Here is a 6,095-nt window from a genome sequence, read left to right on the forward strand (position 1 = left end):
AAAAATCATTCGTAATTTGGGGGTTCTCGGGAAAAAAAATAAAGATAATTAGGGGGGGGGGAGGTCGGTCGGTAAGAATGAAACATTTTGGAACTACAAATAAAGAACCAATACTCTCTAATATTAATTTCAGAGCGATTGAAACCGTATATTTCAAACTTTATTTAAGCACTGATTTTAACCAAATAAGTCATCGCGTATGAAGTAAAAAATGTGACGTCACATCTGAAAACACGTGCTCCTGTTTCTTAAGAAAAGTGTTTTACTACTGATTTTCAAGTAGTATATACAATAGTAGGTTTATGTGTATACGTAGCCCTACTGAAAGACAACTAGATCGAAATGATTTAGCGGTAAATCTGCAGATTTATAACACTAAAGACGGGATTTTGATACCCGCGGTGGACACAGTACAGATAGCCTTACGTGTAGCTTTGCGCTTAACTACAAACAAACAACCCATCGGAATGTGTTTCTAGTCCCTACCGTTGAGATGAAACCCCACCATAATATTACCCTTCAGACAGATGTTTGTATAAAACGTTAACGTTTTTTTTTTTTTGTTCACCAAACCAACACGTACGTTTTAGAGTGCTAACTTAACCGTGGATTGATAGTCTTCATTGCTGGACTGGACGACAGCATTGTGTCATCCTTTAAATAGATAGATATTTGTGAAGACTGTGATGTGTTTCTTATGTATTTCTTCAAGCCAACAAGTACACTTACTTAGCAGTAGATCGTTTGACGTTAACGTCTTGCGGTAAAAACACAGACTCAGTCTTTCACTACTGCAACTGTCGGTAGAAAATTGAGTTATCCATCATAGTCTTTACAAACGGAATTAAATCTGTAGATTACGTTATGACGTTTTGATGTTACACGTGCTTTTAAAATGCTTTCGACAAAAACAGTAACAATATAAGACTTCTCCCTAAGCTTTTAAATGTTACGCAGTAATAGACCAATCAATAATTTATCACCGTAAAGCCTTTCCCCCCCCCTTCAATTTGTTTTTTAAATGCACATTCTTAAAAAAATAAAAATAGAAACACTCTCTGATCTGATTCTACAGACACGTTTTTTGTTTGTTGTTAAGCACAAAGCTACACAATGATCTATTTGTGCTGTGCCCACTGCGAGTATCGAAACTCGGTTTTTAGTGGTGTGAACCAGCATATTTATAAATACCGTGTCATGTTTCCATTGCTACTATATAGTATGATTTAGTTGTTTTAACGTCCTAGCAAGTGACTGATATGTCCACTGTAGGGAATCGAACCCCGGATTTAAGCAACTTTATAGGCAAATTTATAAATACCGTATCATGTTTCCATTGCTGTTATATAGTATGATTTAGTTGTTTTAACGTCCTAGCAAGTGACTGATATGTCCACTGTAGGGAATCGAACCCCGGATTTAAGCAGCTTTATAGGCAAACTTATAAGTACCGCGTCATGTTTCCATTGCTGTTATATAGTATGATTTAGTTGTTTTAATGTCCTCGCAAGTGACTGATATGTCCTAGCAAATGACATGCAACAAAGAATATTAATTCGTAGCTCGCACTTAGCGAACCAATCCATTAACGTATATTAATTCTAGGGGCTGTCGATTACAGAGCGTTCTCACGGCAAACAGATTATTTATTTAATATAGAAAATGGAATTCATGGTTGGTTTACGGCAAGAATTTTAGAGGAAATTTGATACACTCAAAGTGAAGCCTCGTTCGCACATGGTGATGAATTTGGATGCTATCAAGAAAAGGCTAATTCTGAAGCATTTTGAACGGAAATACTTAAAATTCAGCAAACACGCTTATCAAGACTTCTCAGGGAATACTTTCCCTTGGAAACACACCGTGAAAGAGCCATGAAAGCTCACACCATTGATTTTACTTAAATTATGACTTTTAATCCGTGATATTATAGAATAACAGCCAGGTGCGGGCTTTTCATGCGTGAACTCAGGGCCCAACAGAACTTTGGTTAAATACAATCTACAGATACCTTTTACGATTCGCTAAGCCTCGTTCTACAAGGTGCACGTAATCTGTCACATAGAGAACTAACCTTCCAGTTTATGAATATTCAGGAGGAAGTGATTATACCCTAATTATATGCAGCAGTCTGCTCCCAGCTCAGCAGAATTAATGGAATCTGACTCAGCTCATTTGTATTGGTACTGCTAATGACTGAGATAAATGATAAGCGCCCTCTATGGGTTTACTCTATCTCAATCTCTTAACAGAAAGTGTGGATTGAAAACTCATTTACCACGCTCTGTATTAACGTCATTCTTGTCATTTTTATAGTAATAAAATGTTTACGTTTTATTTTTAAACAGAAACGAATGGGAATCGGATACAGTATGTAACAAACGACAGTAGATTCTGATCGCAATAATGAGACGCCAACATTTTAAAATGTGTTGTCTTGATCTTGTAGACGTAATAGAGTTATCTGTATACGTGTGTTGGGGTTATCAGTAGATGAGTTAGGATTATCTGTATGCATTTGTGTTAGGGTTATCTGTATGTGTGTTACGGTTATCTGTACGAGTGTTAGTGTTATCTGTATGAGTGTTAGTGTTATCTGTATGAGTGTTAGTGTTATCTGTATGATTGTTAGGGTTATCTGTATGATTGTTAGGGTTATCTGTATGAGTGTTAGGATTATCTGTATGAGTGTTAGTGTTATCTGTATGAGTGTTAGTATTATCTGTATGAGTGTTAGTGTTATCTGTATGATTGTTAGGGTTATCTGTATGAGTGTTAGGGTTATCTGTATGAGTGTTAGTGTTATCTGTATGAGTATTAGGGTTATCTGTATAAGTGTTAGGGTTAACTGTATGATTGTTAGGGTTATCTGTATGAGTGTTAGGGTTATCTGTATGATTGTTAGTGTTATCTGTATTTGTGTTACGGTTATCTGTATGATTGTTAGTGTTATCTGTGTGTGTGTTACGGTTATCTGTATGATTGTTAGGTTTATCTGTATGAGTGTTAGGGTTATCTGTATTTGTGTTACGGTTATCTGTATGAGTGTTAGGGTTATCTGTATGAGTGTTAGTGTTATCTGTATGTGTGTTACGGTTATCTGTATGATTGTTAGTGTTATCTGTATGTGTGTTACGGTTATCTGTATGATTGTTAGGTTTATCTGTATGAGTGTTAGGGTTATCTGTATGTGTGTTACGGTTATCTGTATGATTGTTAGAGTTATCTGTATGAGTGTTAGGGTTATCTGTATGAGTGTTACGGTTATCTGTATGATTGTTAGGGTTATCTGTATGTGTGTTACGGTTATCTGTATGATTGTTAGTGTTATCTGTATGTGTGTTACGGTTATCTGTATGATTGTTAGGGTTATCTAACAATCATACAGATAACCCTGGGTTATCTGTATGAGTGTTAGGGTTACCAAATCACAATATATTCCTTACAGGATGTTTCTGAACTTTTTATGGACAGTAATCATAAATCACTCTACCAGTGCAGAAAAACACTTATCAGGATCAACTTAGTAATAATCGTTATCCAAACCTCCGGTTCAATTCATAAGCTACTTATTGTGTTACAATGATAGATGTATATATATTGTTGTTGTATTCTCGATGGCTTTCTGCGTTAGTGATTTCTACTTTAGAAGTGATAGACTAGATGAAAGTTAGCTAGTTAACACCAACTCTAATTAAATAGTGGGACTAATCTACACATTATAACGCCCCTCCTCCCATTACCGGCTGAAAAGGTGAGCATACTTGGTGATGGTATTCGAACCCGTGATCCACAAAACTACACTCTGCGTTCTTCCCACTACGGGTATCGAAACCCGAATTGTAGCATTATAGGCTCTCAGATTTATCGCAGAGCCATCGGGAACCTATATTATTATTATTATTTGAATACAATTGATAAGGAATTCTGTAACATTATGGTTTTTGGGGGTGTTTTGATTAATCCCATTCCAAAATATTTCAATATTTGCATCACACTTTAAGATACTCAAGTTTTGGGTAAGACTTGGGGGTGGGATAAAACGTTACTAGTTAATACCTACAACTACTTAAAGGAGGTGGTTCATAGTTCAACTAGAAGAATTCTTAAGTTTCTTTTTTAAAGGCGCATCTTTCAATACCGATAACGACACGCATTCTTATTGATCATATCTCCTAAAATGATCACGTCTTCAAAACAGACATTTGATCATACGTTTCAATGCTTCTTCTGAAGCAAACAACATCTACGAAATTTCCACAAGAAAACAGAGTGGAAATACCGTTTTATAAGCTTCAAGTTGATCGAGAAGGGTTAGCGCAACATGGAAAATGCATTCGATCTGAACAAGGAAATATTTTATACGGAGGAGTTCTGTATGATGTGAAGCTCGAACGTCAAAGAGACATGTTTTGACACACTTCTGAGGTGATATAAAAAAAATATATATATATATATATATTCGCCGCTCGAAAACATGCGTTTTTTTAACATAGAAAAGAGTTAACAATATTTTTATAAGAAAAAACAAACGCTTTGATAGGAATACGTAAAATAGAACTTCTGAAGTTAACCCCTTATTATCGTATGTTTATTCACTGTAATGTTATAATATCATAAAATATTTATTTGTATCATTAGGACCCAATCTTAAGTTTTAATTTATTTAGAGGTTTGGCGCTCTCCCCACTCCCCCACCTTAGTGGCTCAGAGGTAAGTCTGTGGGCTTATAACGCTAAAAATCGATTTTTGATACCTACGATGGGCAGAGTGCAGATAAACAAACTTATGGTACCCCCCCCCTCCCAGCGCTTCAGCGGTAAGTCTGTGGGCTTATATCGCTAAAAATTGGGTTTAGATACTCGCAGTGGACAAATATCACATCGTGTAGTTTTGTGCTTAACAGCAAATAAGCAGTTTTAGCGCCTTCAGGCGACAAAGATTATTTTTGTTATATATATATATATATATACGTAAGGGTTCCAAATTTTATTCTCTGTAATCTATCAATGCAAAGTTAGGGACGGCTAGCTTAGATAATTGTTAAGTAGCTTTGCGCAAACATCAGAAAGAAACCAAAGCATAATTTAATCTTTATTAACCTCTAGGTTTGAAAGTTGTGACGACCCAAATTAGCGAAGAACTGTTTCTTTTTTTTTCGGGGTGTAATTTAGTTTTTAGTTTATATGTTATCTAAGTCAGTTTTTTTTTTAAATCTCAGCTGAAGTCAAAGCTGTTTGCTACATTTTATTTCTTTGCCTGTGAAATTATCTGATCAATTGTTGTGTCATCTACACGGCTTTCACCTGTTTTTCTCACTTTCTCGAAACGAATGGGATTGTGTTCTCATTTAGAGAATTTTTTGTTTGTTTTTGTTTTTTTAAAATTTCGCGCAAAGCTACACGAGGACTATCTGCGCTAGCCGTCCCTAATTTAGTAGTTTAAGACTAGAGGAAAGGCAGCTAGTCATCACCACCCACCGCCAACTCTTGGGCTACTCTTTTACCAACATCACATTATAACGCCCCCATGGCGCAAAGGACGAGCATGTTTGGTGAGACGGGGATTCGAACCCGCGACCCTCAGATTGCGAGTCGAGCGACCTAACCACCTGGCAATGCCGGGCCCTTTTTTTTTTTTTTTGGAGAAACCAATTATCATTTACGATTATATCTGTCTCTTTTTATATGCAGCGGGTTTCGATACTAGTAGTGGGCACAGCAAACATATCCCTTCGTGTAGCATGGTGCTCAATAACAACAAACGAATCTTTATGTGTTATTGTGTTGACCTAAATAATCAAATATTCTAATTTCATTATAAGTGTATTTCCGAGTTTTGTACTAACCGTCGTGTTTAATTTCCTGATATAATAGCTGGATTGTTTTTTTTTTACAAGTGTTTAGCAGGGGGCGCAATCTAACGAAAACGTTAAATCTTTGTGCGTCCACTGTTGTTGAGTGTTTTGATGGTAGCGGTTCACTTTATTATTGGGCCCGGCATGGCCAGGTGGTTAAGGCACTCGACTCGCAATCTGAGGGTCGCGGGTTCGAATCCCCGTCTCACCAAACATGCTCGTCCTTTGCGCCATGGGG

This window comes from Limulus polyphemus, unplaced genomic scaffold (genome assembly GCF_000517525.1).
Source record: "Limulus polyphemus unplaced genomic scaffold, Limulus_polyphemus-2.1.2 Scaffold3476, whole genome shotgun sequence".
NCBI classification, from domain to species: Eukaryota; Metazoa; Arthropoda; class Merostomata; order Xiphosura; family Limulidae; genus Limulus; species Limulus polyphemus.